Source organism: Arctopsyche grandis, chromosome 3 (genome assembly GCF_051622035.1).
Source record: "Arctopsyche grandis isolate Sample6627 chromosome 3, ASM5162203v2, whole genome shotgun sequence".
Classification (NCBI taxonomy): Eukaryota; Metazoa; Arthropoda; class Insecta; order Trichoptera; family Hydropsychidae; genus Arctopsyche; species Arctopsyche grandis.
Genome location: NC_135357.1, coordinates 10329600 through 10356762, shown reverse-complemented (window position 1 = coordinate 10356762; position 27163 = coordinate 10329600). Strand labels below are relative to the sequence as shown.

The following is a 27163-nucleotide window of genomic DNA, read 5'->3' as shown; positions in this document are numbered from 1 at the left end:
TTTTTTCATAATTAAAAAGCCGGTTGGCCGGCTTTCACCGGTTTTAGACAATTAAGATTTTTTTTAAGTAAAAAAAATTTAAATGGAAAAAAAAATGTAAATATGTATTATATTATGCAAAAAAATAGTTTTTTTTATAAATTAAATTGAGTTATAAACATTATTAACTTTCATAAGATCATTATTATATATTATTATTACAAATAACACAATTTGTCATATATGTATGTATGTATATCACAGCCGTAAAATGGCAAATCCTAAATACGCACTAATAATTAAATGATTTAAATAAGCTACTATCAATAATGTATTATGAAAAAAATAATGTGTAACCTCGCAGAAAAATTATAATTGTGGAATCGTGAATGGATATTAAGAACTGTTGAGATTCGCTCTGAGTTGTTTTTACTCATCTGTTTTAGCTTAAAATTCCAAAAGCTTTACAAACCGTTGCAAATTTCGTTTGAAATGGCATATCACAAACACGATAATAATGTTTTCTACCTGAAGTTGGGGTAGGTCATTGAAACTACATACTTTCAATAATATTTTACAATAATATCTTCGTCCATTAAAAATCTCAAAGACACCGCTAAGTACCTTTTTTTATGTTCCAAGCCGCCTTTTACCTAAGAGAGTTTAGATATATGTATACATTTATTTTGATCTTGCATAGAAATTTGAAATTCATAATTGTTAATTTTGAGGAAAAAAGCATTAATCAAAGAAAACCTTAAAAAGCCGGTCGATCGAGCCAAAAAGTCGGTTTTCGGTTTTTTGAAAAATGGTCAAAAAGCCGGCTTTTCGGTTTCGGTTTAAACCGGCTTGGAAGCCCTATGAACTAGTACATACATATGTAGGTTCAAATCAAAAATGCATTTACATAGTTAAATTTAGTTTCTTTCCCGATTTCTTATATATACATATGTATTCACATAAGCACTGATAGGGCTGTGTCATCAAAAATATTCACACATACATCATTCATCCTAATTGATCTAATTACATTTTTCATCAAAACTGTGTCGATTAGGCGTGATGTAACAAGCGTGTAATCCCTTATCTCCCCTCCCTTTAACATGTCCAATCCCTATAATACATACCCCAACAAATAACCAGCACCCCATAATTATTAGGTACAGTCATAAAAAAAGCTCACAGTGAATAGGATTGTATATTACAATACTATCGAAAATTTCTGCATGATAAAATCATGTGATTTGAAAAATTGTATCAATAAAATGTGTGTGAATTTATTGATATGTATGCATAATATTTTCGATGATTAGTAAAAGTTGACCGTATCTGCATCGAAATTATCAATTATGTACTGAAATTGAGAGGTGTGAAGCTGTGAACGTTCCCCCCCTTGTATCATACAATGATTGGATGCAGATTTGACTGTGACCGAGATATTACTAGGGATCAGTCTGATTTCCCTGGATGATAATCATCACCGTCATCCATCTAAAGACACGTGCGCTACCACGACGTAAAGCCCCACGTTTTATTCGGTTATTGTTGATATATGTAAAGTTAAAGTGGGTCGTATATTTGGCATCTCAATACTTGCCAAAAGATGAATTATGTTGTTCTAATTTAATCAATTCAAAATGTACTTGTTTCAATTAGAATTTTTTCCTTATTTATAATACAAATACCATTGAAAGAAATCGTATTTATTTATATTGTATATACTGATTTTTATTTAAAACAGGGACCCAAACCGGAACCGAACTGAGAACCGAAACCGAACCGATATTTTTTTTCGGTTCGGTAAAATTAATATACATACTTTGGAAATGATAGAATTAATAATAATAATAATAATAATAATAATAATAATAATAATAATAATCGATATCCACAACAGATAATGGAGCTAATATGATCAAATTTGTTAACTTGTTAGAAACCGAAATAAACGAAGAAAACCAGAATATTAATTATGAAAGAGATTATGAAGTAATTATGCTACCTTCCATTGGGAACTGTTCTTTCTCTCATCTCATCAGAATAAAATGTGTGGCACAAACTTTACAATTAGCAATCAAAGATTCTATTAACGATTGAGATTTAAATACAATTATATGTGAAGCTCGCGAGTTGGCAATGAAATCATTATACATACACATGTATAATGATATCATAGATATCAATGAACAATATAAATTGGTTATCAAAAGTGCGCGATTCAAACACCTGTGAACGGAAAAGCAGGAGGAAATATGTACATGCATACCTGTAAAAATATAATATAATATATATAAAATATAATATATATAAAATATAATATATATATAAAAATATAATATATATTCTAGAATAAAACAAACTACTAGATTCTTTTTAAACTATTGCATTTTAACTACATCAGAATCTGCCCTCTATTCCGCAGTGCACCAGTGGCAAGCTGCACACGCTAGGAAATGTTCTCCTTTGACATTTTAATTACATATGTATATGATCACAATAAGTTATAGCGAAAAGCCGTATAAACAGAGGTAAAGACGGTGTGGGTGTACATATTTACATTAACTTGATAATATTTAAATACAACAGAACCGAAAACTGAAAGCCGGAACTGAACCTTTTTATTTATTTTTTTAATGAACAGGAACGAAAAAATTAACGGTTCGGGTCCCTGCATTTGTGTATAATTTTATGGCATGAGACATCTAGGAATTCTTATAATAAAAACAATGATAATTTAACAAGATAAATAAAAGACTTACATTAAATATACATAGATGTCTATGCATTAAAGGAAATAAAATATTTGAAAAAATTTTTTAGAAAATTCTAGAAACAATGTTCTTTATTTACATTTAAATCGTTATCAATAGATTCATCTATCTCTCATCAATTCCTAGCCTAAGAATACTAAACAAAATTCAGACTTTGATAACATTTCTTTCGTTATCGACAAAAGTTAACGTCAATGTCAATGTTAATTAGCTTCAATTTTCAACCCCAATACTTTACCTGATATTAATATCCTTATCTCTTCCTGCGCATGTAATGATATTTTTAAACTTTTGCAATATACATATTTAGTAATCGACAATTGACAACACAATTTTATCTATTTTTTTTTTATTATTATAGACTTGCGCAATATTGTGAAATTTCATCAGTTCAATATCGTCACAATGGCGCCTAAAAATGTATGATATTATCGCAAAAGTGAAAGCTGAATCCATCAACACTTGAAATTAAAGATAATAAAGTAATTCAGGTTTTCAAACACTAAATTTCACGACCATATTCTAAAACCTAAATAATAGAAATATGAACATATTCAAAACTTTTGTTTTTAATTCTGATGTGTTCGACAAAAGTTATAATTTTAATATTAAAATGGTTTTCCTCATCAAATTATAAGATTCTATCAATGAAAACATAGAATAATTGATTTGTTTACTACGTACTCCATAGATCTATTGTATGTTGACCTTTATCACGAGAAAAAATAACAACCAACGCCAACCTATAATTTCATTTGCAAATCACATAATATCAGGCATCTCTCAATGTTCAACTACCAATATGAAATCACTGTGGTCAGAGCATCCTATAAATTAATAGTATTAACTATCTAGATTTTCTTAGTTGAGTCAAAGCTCAAAAGAGTGTGATTGATTATGTTAGACATTTCCTCTTTAAGCCGAAAGAATACAAATTAATTCAAAGAAGGAAATCCATAGATTGTAATGAAAGGCTGCACAAGCATTGACCTTCTGACATTTATGACTTAAGGAAATGCAACAGTATTATGTAATCCGTAATATATGCATGTATCGAAATGTGCAAACATTAATTATTTAATGCTATTTTAAATTTTTTTTTTTTTTACTTAAAAGGTCAACATGAATTCTTTTTAGATTCTAATTAATTAATATCAACAGCTATATGCAAATGCTTTTTCTTTTTTTAACAACCAACATACATATGTATGTCGGCATCTTGGTATATTTCAAATTGTATTTTTACTTTATGTATGTATGTACGTAGGAACAATAGATGAAGTTTTGTGATCTTGCGAAAATTCAGATTTTGACTGATTAAAACTCAGAATCGATCACTGATCACGTTTTCATGATCTAGAAAAAATGTGTGTTTTTGGGGATTTTTTGAACACCGTTAGTCCTATCGAACTGAAACTTAGAATCGGTTACTGAAATTTTTATCGATACGAAGTAAATTTTTTTTAAATTTTGAAGTTGACCGGAAATGGTACCTCCCCTTATAGGTGTCCTCTTTTTTTAAGTTTATGAATTCAGTTATCTCCCAAACGGCTAATTGAATCGGATTGAAAGTTTTTTAACTTGTAATAGAAATTATAAATTTTAGACACCAATATTTTTTCCTAAACCGGAAGTAGTACTTTTACTCTAGAGAATCGAGGTTTTTTATGTTTTTGTCAGAAACCGTTTTGTTTATTGAACTGAAATTTCATATCTAGAAATTTAAGTTTAATACCAAGTTATGTATAAAATTTGGTAAGCATCCGTCCACTGAAAGTGGCAGTTTACTCTTGTTCGATTTTTCTTCCACTATTTTTTTCGACCCCTTAAAGATACGTGCACTTCACAAAAAAAATTCAAGTATTATTATTGTATCAATGTGATGAAAATAAAAAAAAAATCACCAAATTTTATAAACCGGAAGTGGAATTTTTTCCTCTTAGAAAGGTCAAAAATGTTGCGACCACGAGTTTGTCACACACCTGAACGTATCAAGCTAAAAATTTATATTTGTATTATTTATGTACTAACTTAGATCTGATAAGGTTTTGGTCAGAGTTCGTAAACCGGAAATATATTTTTTTTTAACCGATATTTCATTATTTTATTTTGACCTTTAAATTATTTTAATCTTCTTGATATTTATTGTGTATAACACTGATAGTGATTTTAAGTAATAAAAAAATTTGAACAAAATCCGACAACCAGAAGTATAACTTTTGTCTTGTGCAAGTTTCCATACATTTGCGCTCAATTTGTATCGAAAATGCTGTCATAGCTATTAATATTTCATAATGCTGCCAGTATTTGTGAACGTGTCTGGTACGGTTCAATATCGAATTTTCTTTTCCTTCTTATATTCCTCAAATACAGTCATGGGTTGATCACATCCAAATTTTTTACATTCAGTTTGTATCCAATCAAACAAAGGAATTTTAATTATAAATTCATCAATTTAAAAAAAAATAAAGGAATTAAATCAATTAAACAAAAGAAAATAGCTCGATTCATTTTATTTATTACTAGTTGTTTTAACCGGCTTCGCTCAGTATTTGTAATATAAACAGCGTAAACATGGCGAATTTAATAGTAAATATTCATTTTTTTTTTTATTAAATTTATTTTAATCGAAAAAAAAATTGACTCGTTGTCATAGAAATTTTTACTTTTTTACGATTCCCAACCAAAGAAACTTATAAACATACATATATATTTACATACAAAGTCAATTTCGAAATTATATATTAGATATCTATAAAAATCATTTTACTTCTTATACATATTTTAGAGCCACTGCCAATATATCCGGTATGGTCTAGTGGCTAGGATACCTGGCTCTCACCCAGGAGGCTCGGGTTCGATTCCCGGTACCGGAAATTTGTTTTTGTCATTTTTTTAATACCCATTTTATCTTGCAAATAAATCTATACCTAAAATTAAAAAAAATAAATATTATACATTACAAAAATTGATATTTTTCAAAAACTCCGTGATTATTAATATCTACATTCAGTATATATATATACATATGTATGTAAATACGTACATACATAAATTATTTATATGAATATGTCTAAAAAGTACGGTAAAGCCATTATTTGTTCAACAAAAAATCCTTACGAAATTCAAATAAAACCTAGCTTTTTACATACAATGATGTTACACACGCAATTTAAAACGTTGGCAAACTACACGAACAAGATTCTATCTTGGTTCTGGCAACGTGCACAATTAACATAAACATCTCCAAAATAGTTGGCATAGACTCAAAAAACAAAAAAAAACCGACTAAAATTTAATTCACATATACAAAGAATATTGTAAGAGTTTCCACACTGATAAAAAAAAAAACAAAGCCATACGAATGCATAACACTTCGTAACCAACATTCAATTTCGTTTTTGTAAGGTTTTATTTACTATATAATCAAATTGTACCATGTACATAATATAATTCAAAATTTACAATCATATTAAAAACATCTGTATTAGTACTGGGACTCAACCTAATAGAAAAGTGCGCAATGATTCCAAACATGTACCTAATTTTTGGCTACACTGCAAGAATTACTCACTTCAGATAATAAAAAAAAAACCATAATGCATCAATCCATAATCGAATTCTTTGAACGTGAGTTATTAAAGCTAAACAATACAATTGAGTCAACACATTAAATTCGATTTATTTTGATTACTGTTATATACCATAGATTTTTATCATTATATTTACAATCATTTTATTGTATAAAGTGAGTAGCACATATCACGCAAGTACTTTCTATGTATGATTCAAATTTTGACTAACATCGAACAAATAATTATAAAGTATGGTATTTAGGACTGTATCCTCGTGCCTTGTTCCAAAATGCTCTCAAAATACTCGCAGACAGTGAACATGTCTTCCCGGCGCCAAGCAACAGATTTACATAAGATCTGACAAGGTTGAGACATTCACGTGGACCAATAACTTTTTTGCAATACAACAAAATTTACAAAAACAACTTTGCCTGCCAAAAATCCAGTTAATTTAAAAATAAGTTTGCACTTGCGATTCGCCGCTATTTTTACACGCTACCATAAAAATCGATAAATTTACAGTCTGCAACTGCGCATCTCGTTCCAAATTTGTCCTAAACAATCCCTTCTGTCGCGAAAAACTGTTGTAAATCCCTGCTTCAGCGTAAGTTGTACCACCGGTTGCTTTTCCCGAAACGTGTCTACGTAGCCAGACATACAGGATGTCTCGATAGTAGGAACACACCCCCTTCTACATAGTAACATCCTTCCCCTCGTCCGCTCTTTCCGTTTCGCCGTAGGGTAAAATCGATAGCTGAACAACCGGGTCATGGCGATTGAGGCAGACTGCAAAACAATGTGGTTCACAATTCATCCAGCTTTAATATTATATGTATTTATGTACATACATATATATATTGCATATATTATACAATTATATCAATATATCTAACCAGTGCCGGCTATACACCAAATGGCGCCCTCGTGCAATTTTTTCTAAACACTTTAAGAAAAAAATTTCGCCTTTGGCGTTCTAATCTAATCTAAAATTTTGTATGGCTTTTGGTGCTCTAATTTTAAAATTTAAAGCGTCTTTGACGCATCGAGTGGCGCCCTAACTTATTTGGCGCCCACGGGTGCCGCCCGACCCAGACCCCCCTAAAACCGGCACTGTATCTAACTAATTTGTAAAAAACTTGGACATTGAGAAATCCCGACTAACAAAAAATGAATAAATATTTTCCTATAAGGTGCAATATTCAAAGAACAGAATTTATTTATTAAAAAACAGAAACATACAGTATTACAATATTTTTTCGAAACATAGACACCAAAATAGTTTCTACATGTACATATATGTATTTCTTTATTTATTTATCCATTTAAACAATCTGCATGCATGGTGTGAAATTAACAGGCTTTTTTTAAATATTGATAAATTCAGTATTGTTAGATTTAGTAGAAAATCTACTAATTTTGTTTTTGACTATAAAATTAATAATATTGTATTGTAGTCTCAAGCCATTATTAAAGACCTATAAGCATTTTTTTCGATGAAAAACTTACATTTATTCCTCATATTGATTATGTCACTAAAAGTTCTTCAAAAATCCTAGGCTTTTTTATAAGAAATTCAATTCATTTTAACAATATTATTATTTTTCTCATTGGTAAGGAATCGACTTGAATATAATTCGCCAATACGGTCCCCTAGTTCACAGGTACAAAGTAATTCCATTGAGAGGATTCAGAATAGATTTATTGATTATAAATTTCTTACAAAATCCCTTTCACCAACAAGTATATTAAATTGAATATGATCAAACTTTGTGACAGGAGAATAATCAATGATTTATATATGTCTGGTTGGTGTTTTCAGCGGAGTTATGGACTGTAGTGAATTAGTGGACCTCATAAATTTTTATACACCGGGGAGATTTACTATTTATTCCACATCAAAAATTATGCCACTAGTTATAACAAAATTTCAACGTTACCCCGACTTCATAAACTGGGAAACGAATTTAGCAAATTTGATTTTTTTAATATTAGTAAACATAGTTTAAAAAAATTGTAACATCATAATTTTTCTGATTTATACAAATGCTAAATGCATTTTATTTTATTGTTTTAATTCATTCATTTATTTATTCAATTAGTTTTAAAACTCATATTTTTTCTTTTCTTTTCTTATAGTAATATTGTGTTTTTGTTTTATTGTTCTATTTATAATATTATTATTCAATGGTCCTTACGGCCGTATATGTAAAGTAAATAAATAAATAAATATGTTACCCCGACCATACACAGTCACTACAGGTTTCCCAAGGCAACACCTATGATCAAACTTTTGTACATAAGTACCAAATACCATAATTACACAAAATAAGATTTGAAAACAATTAGCGATAACCTCTGCTACTCAACTCTTCCACTGCGGAAGCCGCTATAGCAGCTCCGTCAAATGTAGATGTTCCTCTTCTCAATTCACCGAGCAAAACTAAAGAGTTGGTTGCAATGGGCCTCATATATGTACATACATTTGTAGTGTTTTTGTTTTAATATGTACTTGTTCTGCTGTGGGCAGGTTTTATTTATTAATTACTAGTGTTGTTACCCGGCTTTGCTCGGTATTTGTAATATAAACCGCTTAAACATGGCCAATCTAATAGTAAACATTTTATTGATTTTATTTGAATAGTTTTATTTTATTTAAATTTATTTGAATATTCATTTGTCACGGAATCTACGACCCAAACAAACATACATACAAATTCTCTTTCGAAATTATATATTAGATTTTATTTAAAAACTATACCAGACCTAAACTAACTAGACAGAAGACCTAACAGGCAAACCCAAACCCCTTTCCGGGCCAATTAAAAAATATATATTATAATAATTACAGTAATAAATTTCTATCAGTGACCTATTCAAACCGTGCAAAATGGCGAAGTTTCAAACTGATCGGAAAAATGTAGGAAATAGTGTCGCACCAAAAAGCGAAGTGAAACTAATGATGCAGTGTAAATATAGAACTGTATGATGCAGTGAAAATACCAAGATGCTCAGACAGCATGTTTAGCAGTCGAATGGCCGTTGAACGAGTCTAGTCCACAAACACATTGATTCCAGCCAGAATTGGTAGAAACAGAGTTCTGGAGCGAAATTCTATTAGGCTCTCGTGCACCCAAAGATTTTATTCCATAAGAAGACATTTCCGGAGTGCGTTTACTTCTTGTTCATATTTTTCTGTGTGGTTTCTTCGTATGCGGATTTTTCAATTGCGTTTTTATCAAAGTGACATTGATGGATATTTTCAATTGTGGTTTTCTAAAAATAGAGCAGTAATGTACGGTTGTTCTGGTGACGATTCGTTTGATTTTCTGTCGAAAGGGTCTTAGACTTTATTCGTTGACCTTTAAAACGGCTTTAATAATACGTGCATCCATATAACTTTTTTTATACAGGTATACACATTTATTTTATTTTACACGACATCTATGGTCAAACATTGTACATAAGTATTGTTAGTATTATTCACAAAACATTGATTAAAACAATCATAGAGAAATATATTTAAAAATTTACAGAATTTTATAAATCATCAAATTCGAGATGCTGTAAACTGGAATTTTGGTATAAATAGGACAGGCTTTCCAATTTGTTGGAACCGTTTCGATGAAAACAGATAAATTGGCAAACTCTGATAGGAAACGATCGACCTTGGAATCATATATCTAAGGTCTGGCCAGCAGCACAAAGCCAGGTATTGAACCCGTGACCACACAAGTTAAAGCATTACATGCTAACCAATGATCTGTGCTTCTGGTTTGCTTTCAATTTAATTTATTTTTATTGGCGTATATTTTTAGCTACTAGCCACTAATAAATTATGAAATAGATTTATGAAGGTCCATAATGAACCAATTAGAACTATTATGACGAGTTAATAAAGCCAATAAAACGTTCAATAACGCTACAACGACAATTGATCACAATGTAATGATTCAACGACATTGACAATGAACACAAATGACATCACCGGTTCAGGAAAATCCTTATGTTTTTCGTTGTTCATTGATATTAATTATAAATAAATTCAAAACGTTTTAAATGAATTGAAATTCAGTTAACGGGTGCGTCATATGATTAGGGAAACGTACGAAATATATCTGCAAGAGTTTTAAAGAGAGTGTAAAAGGTATCAAGGTATGTAAATAAATAACCAGCAGAATAGACTAGTGGTAAGCATATAATGCTTTTAAAAGTGGTCATGGGTTCAAATCCCACTGGTTTCTGCTGGCCAGAATTTGGATTTGTGACTCCAGGTCGATCGTTTCCAATCAGAGTTTGCCAAATTACCTGATTTTCATTTAAACGGTTCCAACAAATTGGCAACCTTTCCCATTTTCTCGCAAAATCTCTAAATTTACAAATTTGACCATTAATGTCTCTGTGGATGTTAATTGATATGTATTTACTGAATTTCGCTGAATTGTTTAAAATGCTGCATATTTACAAACTTGACCATAGATGTCTCTGTGGATATTAATTCATATGTATTTAATTTGCATAATACTAATAATACTTGTATGAAATGCACAATGTTTCTGGCTAGAAAAGCGCATTGGGGTTACCTGTTGGTCTTCCTGGTATAAATTATAAATTAAAAATATACAATTAATTAATCAATTGATAAATAATTGGTGGTGGTCGGTGAATCAGTTCCATCCATCGAATATATAATGATGAATTGAAATGGGTAATCGCGCCAGCAAGAATACAATTTGTCGATAACGTAGGGAGGCCACTCTCATCCTGAAAATGACCTCAACGTGAGGTACATGCCTTTCCACAAACATCTGTGACGTACTATGTACTTTGTATAATACTAATGTGGGATTTTATGTGTGTGAGTGAATTATGTAATGAGTAATGTTGAGGAGTGATGTACAAACAGTGGTACATATGAGTGTACACTGTTTGGGAGTTCGCAGAAGTGTGACGCCAACTGACAGTTGGTAGTAGAGCCGCTGGCCGGACGGCCACCGGTAGGTGCGTACGCGCACGTGTGTATACTTATGTACAATAAACGTACATTGATGGACAAAGATCGTCTTTGATTATCTTTCCCGCAATCCTCCCTATATCTTCGAACTCTACACTAATAATTTTTTTTTACATTTTATACCAGGAAGGCCTTACAGGTAAACCCCAATGCGCCTTTCTGGCCAATTACAAACAATGCAGCATTTTTTTAATTGCACAAGTCGCTGAATTACCAGAAACTGAAAAACTCGCAAATTAACGATACATCTATGAATTGTATACAAATTTTATTGTACATTAATCATACTCGAATAGTGGTGACATAGTAGTAGGTAGGAAGGTTTTTAACCAATTTTAATCGGGAACTGTTTCAACAATGAAATCAGAAAAATTGGCAAACTCTGATAGGAAGCGATCGACCTGGGGTCACAAATATCCAGGCCTGACCAACAGCACTACAGATATACTCAGAAAAAATCTTTTCAATCCATCGATAGCTCATGGGATCGTTCCCTCGGTGTTAGGCAGAAGCTTAACGACCGAGCTATGCTGCTGAAAGCGCATTGGGTTTACCTGGTTATTTGTATCAAATGTACAATGTTTCTGGCCAGGAAAGCGCATTGGGGTTACCTGTTAGGCTTCCTGGTATAAATTAAAACGTAAAATAATAAAAAATCAGTATTAGAGAGGTCATCATCCAGCTGTAGATGATAAACAGCTGCAAATAGTCAGACAGTAGAGTACAGTCCGATTTGCCATACCGGTCACGATCGTCAACAATAATGAATGCGACCGGAAAGAAACATTATAAAATTATTCTGTTTTGCATCCTTTGATAAAATGATCCTAATTTTATGAGACACACTGTACTCAGACACGGCTGACGTGCCAGACGTCACGTCCACCCTCTAAATATGGGTACTTATTTTTGGTGAGATGTTATTCGGCTTATAGTAGATCTTAAACGGTTTATGTTTATAATGGTAGGTGTTTCATCGCACGTGATTAACCCTTTCAATGCCGGACTAGGATCTCCATTACCTCGATCGGATTCCGATGCGGTGAACCACCGAGTGCATGCCAATTACTCGGATACGAAATACAAGGTGTTGCGGATATTTATACAAATATAACAACAATAATTATCAGTGAAAGCGAACCTTTGGAGCTTTGCCCGATTTAAAAGTAAAGGTCTTGCCAAAGCTGCATCGTATAAATTTTGTCATTACCTTCGATCCGGATTATTTCAAGTAACGAGGAATTTGTCCAAGAATGCAATGCTAGTAATGTGTTAAGAAAATATACGCAGCAAATATTATATTAATAAAATGAACGTAAAGAGCTTCCTGATTTCTAGCGAATGCGATCTATTTTCACCTACTCGTATGATATACATATATTGTAAGATGCTGCTTTGCTTTCGTTTATTAAATTTTTAGCGGACTCAGTGTGTTTTGCGAGATTTATTAGCATGCGAAAAAGCTGCTGAAGGAAATGGGGCTGGCATAAATCAAACGATAATGATTTTTCTCGGAAGTGATTAATTAATAGGCGTATCCTCGAATAGATTGATTATATCTACATATACATACATATAGATTAGTTATCTTCATTATGACTTACACAGAAAACGTCACGTACATAAATATTTCTGTAATGGATATGAACAAGAAGAAATGTACAATGTATGGTTCAATTAAAACGAACCCACTTAACATATCTGTGCCTCTATAGTCTATTCTGTCAATATTATTATACATGCATGAATTCATTCGCAATAATTGCACACGCTATCATGTGAAATCTATCTCAACTCAAGATACTGGTTTGGATATCTCAATTACAGTTAGGCTAGGTTAGTTTTTCATTGAATTGATTTAGATATTACATATATGTTGCGTTTCATCATTACAAACGTGTTTTTAAATCTACGTACATAAAATGCAATACATTGGTAAATAAAAATAAAAAAAAGACAAAGAAAAATAATAAATGAATATTTATTTGTCTACTATACAAATTACATTTTTCAGTTCAAAATCACCGAATTGGCTCTACAATCTTCTATCATATGTAGATAGTTGTTGAAAAGGGCTAAAGTACCCTTCAGGTATAAACACAGATTACCTAAACACAATCTGCTTTAGGTCATCGACTTTAGAGAGTCTTTAATTAATATTATGTATTAGATGTATTATGAGCATTTATAAGAATTGTAAATAGGTTTTTGAGCTCTTTTGCTGTACATATAACCATTATAATAATATAATAATATGATTACTAACAAGATTAAATTAAAACTGTAAAATAGAAAATGATCAGTAGATCAGTAGCTATTAAAATATATATGATGTATTGTGAACATAATTTCGTAATAATAAAAAGCATTTAAAAATCAAAATCAAAAAGGGCTAACGGGCTCCCGTATAAAATTTTCTGAAAAGAATATTTTTTCCAACGTTTTTGCTGGGAAATTTCGCTAATTTATATCTCTTTTGTTGTTTCATTTTCATTGTTGAATTTATATCTCAAAGTTCGTAAAAATCAACCACTCTGTTTTACCAACTAGCCTCCTGATAAATTTGATTCCGAAAAAAATAAAAATATTCGCGTACGCCAAACTATGTAGATGATTGAAATTTTTACGTAGTGAAACCACCTAAGATTTATTTAATAATACACTTGGGGGAGGCGGCAAATCCGATAGACCCAAAGATGAAGATGAAAACGTAGGAATTCTGATATTGTGCGTTGTACTGAATAATAAAATTTATTTATATATTTCTCGTTAATGAAATACCAGCTAAATTATTCAGCGTTGTTAGGGCGTATGAAAATAAATTGCAAAAGAAATAATAAAAAATAAAACTTTTTCAGCAAAATTTGAGATAGACATAAATTGGAATATCATGAAATAATATGCAAAATTTGACGAGTCTAAATTGAAAATTTACAAAGCAAATATGATAACTGGGTATTTATAACATGTAAATTTATTATATGATATTCAATATTACGTTTAAAGGTCTATTCATATTGGCATATCACAGACCGGCACTGCACGTAAACAGCTGTACGAAAAACATTCTACATGGAAACATATGTTCCGAAATTTGTATATGGCGTAAATTAACAGCTGTAGCCGACACAATCTATTCATATTATACAGCAATACGTCACCTTAACATATCAAGCAAAGCCGGTTTTCTTTGGCCACTGTGGAAATATTCACGCACGACGTGATGTTATAGTAGCGAGTGCACACGTACTAACGAAAGTGCGCATGCGCATATGAATATATTCGAAAACATCATATTGATGAAAATGCGCATACGCATATGAATCTACTCTGAATATTCATATGCGCCAATATTGTGACAATATTGAATCGACGAAAGCAATATTGCACCGTATCGTCGCGCTCTGTAATGTATATATACATAAGCCGATTTCGCCTTGCATTCGGCCAAAACTTGTCTTAACGTGAGCTGCTGTATTGTTTGAATATAAGTAGTATTTTCCGTGCACTGCTGTGCCATTGCGTAGTCTTGTTGTGCTGGATATCATGAATAGACCTTAACTGTTGAATTTACTTTGTATTGCGTGAAATTTTTTTTTGTCGTACCTATACATATATAATACTTGTATCACGCGAATTTTTTGCCATTTTTATCAACACGATAAATACCACCCACTTGTATCGAGCGTCATAATATTTTCGGGCATAAACAAAAGATACATGTATGTATGTATGTATTTTCGTACATTTTCTTTTGAAAAGCACATACTATGAATTATTTAAACGACGTACAAACATTTAAGCGCAAAAATTGGCATTAGTTTCGTCATTATTTGCACGTATCTTTTCTTGACTTTATTTATATTTTCTTCGCCACATTTTCCGGTACGCTCTGTTGCTCACACCGGTTATGTTGTGCGAGTTTTTCCATCCGACAAAAGAATATGGTGTTTATTTTTGTACTTTTCCTTGCAAAAACTTTCCTCTGTGAATGAATACAAATTGCGATGTTCATGATTCATTCACGATTAGTAGTAGTGATAAACTTTTGATTATACTTAACTGCGACGCATTTTTATAACATGCGAATTTCAAGGTGGAAAATTCGGATGACCGTGAAAACAATAGTATGCGATAGTAATTTTTTTTTATTAGAACTGAACACTTCATTTACTGTAATTAAAAATTTGAATATACTACGAGTCGTAGTCTACGACTTAAATATAATATCTAGAATCCTAATTTTTTTAAGTACATATAGTACATACATACATTTTTTTTATTTATACCAGGAAAGCTTAACAGGTAAACCCAATGCGCCTTCCTGGCCAATAACAATTATATATACACATATTTATACATACACAAATATATTGGTATACACGTACACACAAATATACATTTAATTGATAAATATTTAATTGATACACATAATATGTAATTTGTGTGTATGTATGTATGTATGTATGCATGTATGTATGTTTGTTTGTTTGGTTCGTAAATCCATGACGCTCAAATAAATTTAATAAAATGTTTATTATTAGATTGGCCATGTTTAAGCGGTTTATATTATATTAAAAATACCGAGCGAAGCCGGGTTTTACACTAGTAAACATTTACATAGGTTCTTTTACAAGTTTGAAAAATAAATTAATTATACGAGGAGATTCGTTCGGAGGAAAATATAAAAATCATATTAAAAGAAGAAAATTATTTTGGCGAAAATCAACCCAAACATGTTCACCGATGGTATTGAGCTGATCAAAAAGGCGAACAGATTGAACACTAGCAGCTCGAACAGCAGAACAGATTTAAACATATGATTAATGTTTAATATGTGAGTCGATATATTTGAAAGTGGCATAATTCCACTTTTCTTCATTTCGTTTAAACAATATTTAATAATATTAAAAATTCTGATGGCCTGAATTAAGTCAAACAGAAATAATGGTTATTGGAACTCAAAATTGAACTTCCGCCACTTTCAAATAAAATTACTCGTATGGTTAATTTTATACACATCTATACCTACAAATATGATGAGAAACTGCAAAGTTTACAAAATAAAATAATGTAACCGCAATACGTGTTCATATAAAATTGCGATTAAGTCTTCTTTACTGATAACGAAACTACATATATACGTATGCATATCGATAGTTGCATTTCCGTTATGAAAATAGCTCGATTTACCTTTGCGGTAGACCTTCAGCCAAGAGCAATGGAAAATCACGTTACGATAAGGTTAGCATTTCTCGATAGAGCCGACCGTGTCGATTACAAAAGGCTATATCTCAGTTTCTTTGCCAATACGAAGAAATTTACGCGATTCCTATCAATCGTATTTAGATGTACATACTATCTACTATATCATTTCGAAAGATACTTTGTATATACATATATACGTCAAAATAGGTCATTTTATTTCAATCTTTACCCATTTTCTCGGTATCTCGAATTTCACTGATTTCTATAAATGCTGCAAATTTGTCCATAGATGTATCTGTGAATGTTAATCGATGTTTGTATTTGAGTTGTATTATACTTCTGTACAATGTTTGACCATAGATGTCATGGTTAATATAAATATATGGGTGTATACCTGTATATATATCGGATAATTCTTAATATGTACATATTTATACCACACTCGTCGCTTTGGAGCAATCTGTTAAATGAGTGTGCATGATTTATTGAAATAAAATAAAAATTTTGGCCTCGCATTTCATAAAATTCGTAATTTTTTAGATTTTTTTTTCAAATTAGTGTTCAAATTAATATACTATCAGCGGCTTTTGTTTTGAAAATAATCACACAAACATAAAAAAATGACGATTTTCTAAAAATATCGATTCCCCCAGACAAACACCCATTGAGGCGCACTTTGTATGAGAATTCTTGAATATTGAACTTTTTTTTTTTTAATAATAAAAATAATATTGACTAGTTTATTATCTAAAGACTAGTGTTGTACCCGATGACATATCATCGCATGGGAATTGGTTTATTAAGTTATAAAATAAAAAAGAAATGTGTCGTTGGTCATGTCTTCGATCCGCACGCGGTAGAATTTTTTTCAAATACCTTTTAAATATATTTAATTTAATATTTATATTTAATATGAAAAAATGGTTAAAGCAATCTACATACCTACATATGTATAAACAATATAAAATACCGATAGAAAAATTAATTAATTAATTAAATAAATTTTCAATATGTGGCGGTAAATTCTCAGAGATTTAGCATCGTATATTTGCCTAGAGGTAACATTGGTATCGAACAGTATATATAGAAGTATTTTTCTTTTGTTATTGTATTCATATACGTTTTGGCAGTGGTTTAGCTGTGACGTACATATGTATGTCGAATCGAAACGACTATTATAGTACGGCGAGCGTTATCTCAGACAGACAGACACACAGACACATAGACAGACACACAGCCAGACAAAATAGCGATATTATATATATGATGATATGATATGAAATATGTATATAAAATATGTATATGAAATGTGTATATGAAATATGGTTCGGTGATTACTAGTCAAATGTGAACCGGTCACAGGACAACCAGTCGCTCTAGATCGATCACACGTGATCACCCGTCACACTAAAACTGGTCACGAGAAAACTGGTCACACCCTAAAACTGGTCACGAGAAAACTGGTCACACCCTAAAATCGGTCAAACATGAAATATGTATATGAAATATGTATATGAAAGAAGCTTACTTTTTCGAAATTTTTGTTGAGATAAATTGATTGATTGTAAGAACAGAAAATTGTTTAAAATCAATGATTTTTTTTTACTTAACGTTCCCTTGATACGACGAAAGTATTCTCTCGGGTCCATCGAGGAAAATCCGATATTCACGTTTTTCGCTCCGATCTAATATATTACGCATATGTACATACATAGACACGCCTACGAGGAAACTCAATCAGAAAAAGTCTTTATCTTATACATACATTGATGTTAGGGTTGAAAATATTTGGCAGAGTACATCACACATGCGATGGCGTCTCTCGAATTTCAAACGCGTATTTGTCGAATATGCATATTGAAAAAATCTAAATTCAATCGAGCACTGCGTACCGTTCGGTTGCGTGCGTCACCATTTTGTTTTTCAGCCGATATTATCAATTGGTGTCTCTCGCGTCACAATTTTACAACAATAAAACTCAATTGGCCGTAACGTCTTGTGCAGAAAAAATTCTGAATAGTGTGGACGCTCTTTCAATTTATTCCTTTGGGTCCGACCGGTTTATTCCGGTTCGTCTCGAAGCCAAATATCAATTAGGCACGGTACATACATATTATATATGGCGATTGCCTTTCCATCGATTGTCACGTTTCCTGGCGACTGATGTGTTATTAAGTTCAATAGATGTTCAACTGATATGTGATTGGATAAATCGATCTTGCTCCGAGACGAGCTTCTATTTATAGTCTGGGCTCTTTTAAAAATGACCGTATTGAATTGAACAACGTACAATAGGTACTATGTATGAACTTCCATACTCTTGATGTCCATGAACTTGTGAACCTCTTAAAGCCGCTTTTCATCAAAATCCTTATATTATGTTATACTTTATATTATATCATATTATAAATCCTTTGTTTTTTATATATTTACCATGGTTACAAATGGTGTATGGCCAAAAATGTACGTATGTATTATAAAGATGGCATAGAAATGTTCGGTGGTCATTTTAGTGAGGAACCATTTCAAGCCGTGAACCGCCATTATACACTACCCACTGAGCTATGCTTGTTATTTGTATGTACAACATTTAAAGCTGTAGAAATGAGGTCGAACAATTTCGATAGAAACGATAATAAAGCCACAGCGTAGTGCGCTGGTAGAGCTATTGCATACCAGTAGAAAGGTCGTGGGTTCAAGTCCCGGCCAAATACGTTGCTGGCGAAATCTTGTTGTCATTAAAAACCAGGTCGGCCATCTCCTGTTAGAATTTTCCAATTTTTCTAGCTTCATTGTTGTGAAGGATCTCGTAAATTCGAGATCTCGAATTTGTTAAATCTTATAAAATGCTACTTACATAATGTGTTTCTCACAAATTTGCTGTGTATCAAAAAAATTGTTGTTTGCCCATAGATGTCTCTATTGTATTCTATGTACTGTTTATTTGAAAAATTATTAGTACTTATGTACAAAAATATTCTAACCATATGTGTCGCCTTGGGGTAATTCCTGTCATGGCACATATGATTTAGGTATTTAATATAATTAAATAAAAAAATAAGAATCAATTGAACAGTTTTAATAATTCCCTGTAAATGAAAAGAAATGTAATTTTGAATTCACGACAATTATTAATATCCTTCATATACATAAGTTTTTTTCAAGAAAATGTTTTAGGATAATACTCGAACAGCTTCAAAATATTTACCCGATTTTTTTATTATAAATTCAATCAAATTACATTTTTTAAATCATCATTTCTATTTCAAATCTGATTTGCGGATACTTTCAACAAATTTGCATCACAAAATAGTCTCTCAATTATTCTGTGTGAATTTATTTCACATTTAATAAGAAAACTATGTAATATAAGGTGGTTTATCAAATGAAAATATTGCATTGAAATTTGTATCTAATATATAATTTCGAAAGAGACTTTGCATAAATGTATGTAGCATTGGTTGGTTGGCTGGTTGGGAACGACACATTCGATTTATATATTTTTTCGATTCAAAGGATTCGAAGTCCCCAGGAGCGAAGGCTCCGGGGGCGCAGGCACCGGATTCTGGTATACATATAATTTTGAAAGAGACAGTATATATGATTGTTTGTTCGTGACAGTCAATTTAATAAAAAAAACAAATGAGTATTCAAATAAATGTATATAAAATAAAACTATTCAAATAAATTGAATAAAATGTTTACTATTACATTAGTCATGTTTAAGCGGTTTATATTATAAATGCCGAGCGAAGCCGGGTAAAGCCGCTAGTCTAATATAAATAAAATTTATTGATTCAAAAACAATTAATATTGAATATCTTAAATATAAAGATATATGTATATATATATATACAAACATATTACAAATTGATTTTTCCGAGTTTTCCGCCTGAACTTAAACAAACTTTGTACCGAATCGCATTGATCTGAATAATTTATTAATAGATGAAAACTTATTGATTTATTTTCAATTTGCCTTTAGTTAAATTCAAGCTATGCAAGCGATACGAAAATATAAAAAAATGCAATGAAACAATTGGTTCCCGGAAAAATACAATAAATTGCACTGAATAGTGGCGCAGTGTCGAGAAGTCGCTCAAAAAGAACTTACGAAATAGAATTCCACAAAAAAGGCTAGCACACTCGGATCACATACAAATACCCGTTGACGCTTTTTTGTGGAATTCTATTGCTTTAGTTCTCCCTCAGCATCTTTGAAAGTCTGGATCTCTCGAAAGTGCAACCATCTCGAGTTCATTTTTCCGGCTACCGAAACAATTACATACCTTCGTGTATTCATTTCTCATTATTCGACGTTCATATCTAAAAATGTTTACGATAGCTTTTCATTATTTTATTTTATTTTTATTACATTGCATATTGAGAAACATAATGTTCGATTTTATGTATTCTACTTACATACATATGTATGTACCTATATGTATAATACTAAAAACACAGTAAATGAAACGTTGATATTGCATTGCGATAACTTCCCAGCACTGAAAACCTTTCAGTGTCAAGTCCATTGTTTCGTTATAACCGTTTTGAATAACAAACTCATTGTATCGATGATGTAAACGGGAAATATTTTTTTATCTACTCTCTTTGTAAACATAATCATAAATAACCATTTTCGTTGTAATGAAAAGCGTCATACATTGCACCCACAACGCACATCCAAACTGCGTGATATTTACTAATTGGTTTTTTTTTTTTTGAAAATCTATTCTATAATATAATACACGAAGATATTATTCAAGCTATAATAAAAGTCAAAATGCAGCCAGTACTTTTCAGAATTGGATTTCTCTTAAACTTTTTACACACGAAGACTAGTTTCATACGTACATACACAGGTCAAGATTTTTCTATATGTTACAGTTGAAGTGTATATTCCAGCTGTAATATATTTTGACTAGTTGGAATATATTCCGTCTAATCTACATAAGTTGATTCATATGGCAAAATATATTACAACTGAAAATACACTTCAACTATTAGTTGATACTAAGTAAGATGGAAAGGTTAGGTTTTCGCGAAAAAGTTAATCGACTAGTAAATTGAATTAGAAATTCAACACATTCTTCGACTTATCGTAATACGGTACTCATAACCTTTATTCGTAATATCTAGCTAATATTAACGCATTATTGAATTCTAAAGTATTTTTAAAAACATCAGAGTTGTCAAAAATCAACTGTTATATTACAACTGACTCACATTGTTGAAAGTGTATTTGCGCTTGTATGTATGTACATAGATATATAATTTACTATTTGAATTTTATTCGAATATGAATGACCTAAAACACCAGTTGGAATATATTACAATTGAAAATACACTTCGACTTCGAAGAATCACATTTTCAAGAAAACTCTTTATTTTGACTATTTTCGACATCCTATGTATGTAAATGACCATGACACAGTAGCGGAAAGTACATACATATTTTATCAGAAGATGATGTGTAGCTTTCTAAACAACAAAAAAAATACTGTTAGTTCTAAATAAAAATGGTTCTGATTTATACTATGCATATTGAACTAGTTGTTTTACCCGGCTTCGCTCAGTATTTGTAATGTAAACAGCTTAAACATGGCGAATCTAATAGTAAATATTCATTTGTTTTATTATTAAATTTATTTGAATCGAAAAAAAATAATATTCAACCAATCGAATCGTCGTCATAGAAACTTTGACTTGTTTTCGATGTTCCCAACCAAAATACTTACTTACAAAAATACTTAGCATTCATTCAGTAGTGTGTACTTTTGATGATATAATATCGACAACATTTATGAAATAGAAATTAATGCAAAGTACATATAATTTCAGACACTCGTCACCTTATTCGGTATATATAGGACACTAGTGGTTTTACGCGGCTTCGCTCGGTATTTGTAATATAAACCGCTTAAACATGACTGATGTAATAGTAAACATTTTATTAAATTTATTTGAATAGTTTTATTTTATATAAATTCATTTGAATAGTTTTATATTACATATATAAATTTGATTGAATACGCATCAGTTTTTTTTATTAAATTGACTGTCACGAAAAAACAAACATATATACTATCTCTTTCAAAATTATATGTATACCAGAATCCGGTGCCTGCGCCCCCGGAGCCTTCGCTCCCGGGGACTTCGAATCCTTTGAATCGAAAAAATATATAAATCGAATGTGTCGTTCCCAACCAGCCAACCAACCAATGCTACATACATTTATGCAAAGTCTCTTTCGAAAGTATAATTATACATTATAATTATACCTAATCAATAGTAAACATTTTATTAAATTTATTTGAATACTTTTATTTTATATAAATTCATTTGAATAGTTTTATATTACATACATATATAATTTTATTTGAATACTCATCTGTTTTTTTTTTATTAAATTGACTGTCACGAACAAACAAACATATATACTGTCTCTTTCAAAATTATATGTATACCAGAATCCGGCACCTGCACCCCCAGCGAATTCGCCACCTAGGGCTTCGCTCCCGGGGACTTCGAATACTTTTAATTGAAAAAATATATAAATCGAATGTGTCGTTCCCAACCAGCCAACCAACCAATGTTGCATACATATGTATATGCAAAGTCTCTTTCGAAAGTATAATTATACATTATAATTATAGCTAATCAATAGTAAACATTTTATTAAATTTATTTGAATAGCTTTATGTTATTAAAATTTATTTGAATATTCATTTGTTCGATGACGTCACGCAGTTTACGAACCAAACAAACATACACAGTCTCTTTTGAAATTATATATTAGATGATTTATCTCAGGATAATTACATACTATGACGTCAGCAAGAACAAATGAAACGTGCAAGGGTCGTTCAGTTGCATCAACGGCAGGTCCGGGTTAAAAATAAGTCCTCGTGTGTAATTTTAGTAAGTCGGGTCAGGTACGACAGTAGCAACAGCAAACCCAAACAGCCACGCCCACCGGTCAATAAACCGATTCGGCAACCGACACCCTCCCCCTCTCTATTTTCCGCTTTTCCCAGGCTTTTCCAACAATTTTCTAACTGCTTAGTTTCACAACAGTATGCGTGTTGAACTTGAATCAGTATTAGTTGATTAAAAGTATGCAATGAACGTATTTACTGTAAGAAAAGGATTATGCTTGAACTATATACATATGATTCATCTTCTCTAGGATCAAATATAGATTGTTAGTAATTAGTAGGGTACTTGAGTCGGTCGCCATTTTGATTTTGGAAGGGTTTTTCTGGATTTTTTCCGGACAAAAATGTATGAAATCGGTCAATGAACAATGGTTGACGATCCCTGTCCATGTACTAAGATTGCGAGCAGTGGAAATTTCCGCTCGGGTTTAGAATGGCGCATGCGCGGCCATTGTTCCAGACCGGGTCAAATATCCACTGCATTCATTCTTATACATATGTTTCGTGACAAGAAGATCGAAACTCCAAAAATGAAACTTCGAAATATGTATAATATAATCCGAGTCATTATTTCTCAGCTCCATGGGGTAGTTTTAAATTAATTTAATCTTCAGACATAATACACAAAATAGTTTTCAAGATAGTCATGCCTTGACAATCAACAAATTCCATCAAGTCGTGCGGTAATTAATTTAAAAAAAGACCTACAATTTTAGAAAAAACTTTCCTTGAATACGTCTGGAATACTCTGTACATTGCATTAAATCGATGTACGGTGTATCATACCTACAATTGATTATTCCAGTCTGAACAGAAAGTTGTTATAATTTGTAACAATATTTTTGGTCACTACCAATTGTAATAGGGTACCATTTATCGGCCCGGCAAATAAAAAGAATGCCCCTCTCTAAAATCGCTCGCACGACAGATTCGGTTTTCGCCCGGTTTGTCAATCAAACGTCAAATGGGCTGCCAGTAACAAATATAAAATTTGACAAAAATAAATACCGACCCTAACAACATAATCTTAAATGAATAGGGCCAACCCTAACTTAACCTAGCCCTTAAATAAATAAATGTTGGCTGCTAAGATATTACGATTACCCAATGAAAATGTAACTGGTTATGATTTCATCAAAACGTAAAATTTTATTTTTGTCACTGACAACCCTTTTGACGTTTGATTTGCCGGGCGAACGCCGATTCTGTCGTGCGAGCTATTTTAGAGATATTAATTTGACATTAAATGTCGTTTTGACATTTGTCGTATAATTTATTTTACAGCTGTGCCAAAAATATAATCCTATTGTAATACATAATCAATTTAACACTATAGGTATATTTATACTATCCAGCACTGCAAGGCAACAGCCCGGAACAGCAGTGCACGGAAGAGACTACTTCTATTCATATAATATTATACAGCAGCACACGTTCAAGCAAGTTTCAGCCGAGTGCACGGAAAAATCAAGACCAGTGGCGTTGCTAGGGTTGGTGGCTCCTGGTGCGGAAAGTCAGGGTGTCACCTTCTTCCGTCCCCCCAACCCAAAGTCATAAATTTACAAAGGAAAAAAATTAAAAAAGCCTTCTTCATTGGCAGATATGAAACTCTTGGCTTGAATAACCTGAAACATGGTTGCTACTTCCTTAATGTTTCTTGATCCGATCTGGAGTTCAGAATAAAAACGGTCAATGCATTCAAACATCGCCCTTTTACTTTCATCTGTGAGTTCAGCGTCTCTTGTTTGCGCCCCTGCCAACCTCTTTTGCTCAACCTCTGCCAATCTTGTCTCTATTGCGATTTCATGATCATCTGATTTTAAAAGCATCTAACAAGATGTTACTAAGAAAAGTTGGATACTTATGATACATATCACCAGACTTATGATTAAAGCCCGGACCCTGAGGAGGCTGTATATTGTTCAAATGTTGTAAATGCATTGTTAAAGGTTTGCCGAACCTTTTTTACAAAGAATTTACAACAATTGAACAATAAACGGCACGCCTCCGGTCCTATCTCTACTTATGATACATAGGTATACCAGCGGCGTACGGTGGGTGTGCTGTGTATGAAAAATTGATTTTATGAAAGCGTAATTGAAAAAATCATGTCTAAAGAGCGAAGAATCAAATTAATTTATAAATAATAATAAAGTTCGGTTTAAACACCGTACGCCATATATGGATATATGTATCTGTTAGCACAAAAATTAAAAATTATACTCATCACTTCGAGACAGATTATTATAATTCAAAAATTAAAAAAATATGTTTTTGTCCATACCTACATATGTATGTATGTATGTAACGGTCTCCGTGACGAGATAGAATGTCAGATTACAGAAAACGCAAATATTGGAAGGCAAATCTTAAGTCGAGAGATCAAAATAAAATGGTACATGGTAAACGGTACATACTCACTTAATTTGCGCGAGCAGGATACAACAGGAACAAGAGGAACAGGCTTTTCCTCCCGTGTTAAGGTGCGCGCGCAGAATACGGGAGGAAAAACATGTTCCTCTTGTTCCTGTTGTATCCTGCTCGCGCAAATTAAGTGAGTATGTACGTGAGTATGTACCGTTTACCATGCCCCATTTTTTTTTGATCTTTCGACTTAAGATCTTTCGATTTTCGATCTTTACCTTGCGATATTTGTGTTTTCTGTAATTTAACATTCTGTCTCGTCACGTAGACCCGTATGTACATACATACATATGTAGTCCCTTGTATCAAATGTCACGGTACACCACTGATACGTACATACATACATATGCATGAAGATTAATGTTTGCTTGTCTGTTTGTTTTTTTTATCCGTATTAAAATTAATAGTTTTCAATTTAGAGCTAACAAACATTGTGTACTTATCTTGTGGTATTTACCGTAGACGAGGCGTGGGCAAACTTTTCGAATGAAAGGCCGCATTAGGAATTAAAAATGAACGTCGGGCCGCAAGTAAAATACTATTTATACATATACATACATTATTTACTGTCATGAGAAAGAATTTCAACATAAAAAAGTGATCCTCTAATAATCAACAATTGGGCGGGCGGCACAAAAATTCGAATCGGGCCACATGCGGCCCGCGAGCCACAATTTCCTCAGGTCTACCGTAGACTTTATTTTTTTTTATAAAAAGTTCAATTATTTACTTGTTTCTACGTATGTTTCACCCGCCACATAAAAGTAAAAACATTCAAATAAAAAATTCTAAATCCAAGAGGATATTCAGATCTTTACGAAAACATTGCAAATGTCAAATGGATATTAAAGTAATGTAAATTAATGAAATACGATGAATCGTGGGAGTTGAAGAGCATTGGAGAAACAGCGATGGTTATATGCTGATGATTATTCTGCAATTTTTTTTTTTAACTTCGATGACGAATGTGTTGTTAACATGTATTCGTATGTAATTACATACATACATACATACATATGTATATGTATGTATGTATCCAACTGACAATTGAAAAATTAAATGACGACGATGATGGTGATAATTTTAGATCACTTTGAAAACAACCACGACATTTAAAACATTGGAGTCTTTTCATGTGCTCTGACCTGTAAAGAAGTATATATTGCTGTCGGTTCCCTCATCACTGAGGATCGTGACTATGATGTGCGGTCAACCAGCTGCCTCCATTCAGTTCTAAATTCGGCCAGGCGAAGACTT

The 27163-nt window shown here is 31.9% G+C and overlaps 1 non-coding gene across 1 annotated transcript; it reads left to right on the top strand.

Moving 5' to 3' along the window:
* The first annotated feature begins 5554 nt into the window (after positions 1–5554).
* Positions 5555–5626, top strand: TRNAE-CUC (transfer RNA glutamic acid (anticodon CUC)). The gene has a single exon. It is a non-coding gene; the product is annotated as a tRNA-Glu (tRNA).
* The last annotated feature ends 21537 nt before the right edge of the window (positions 5627–27163 follow it).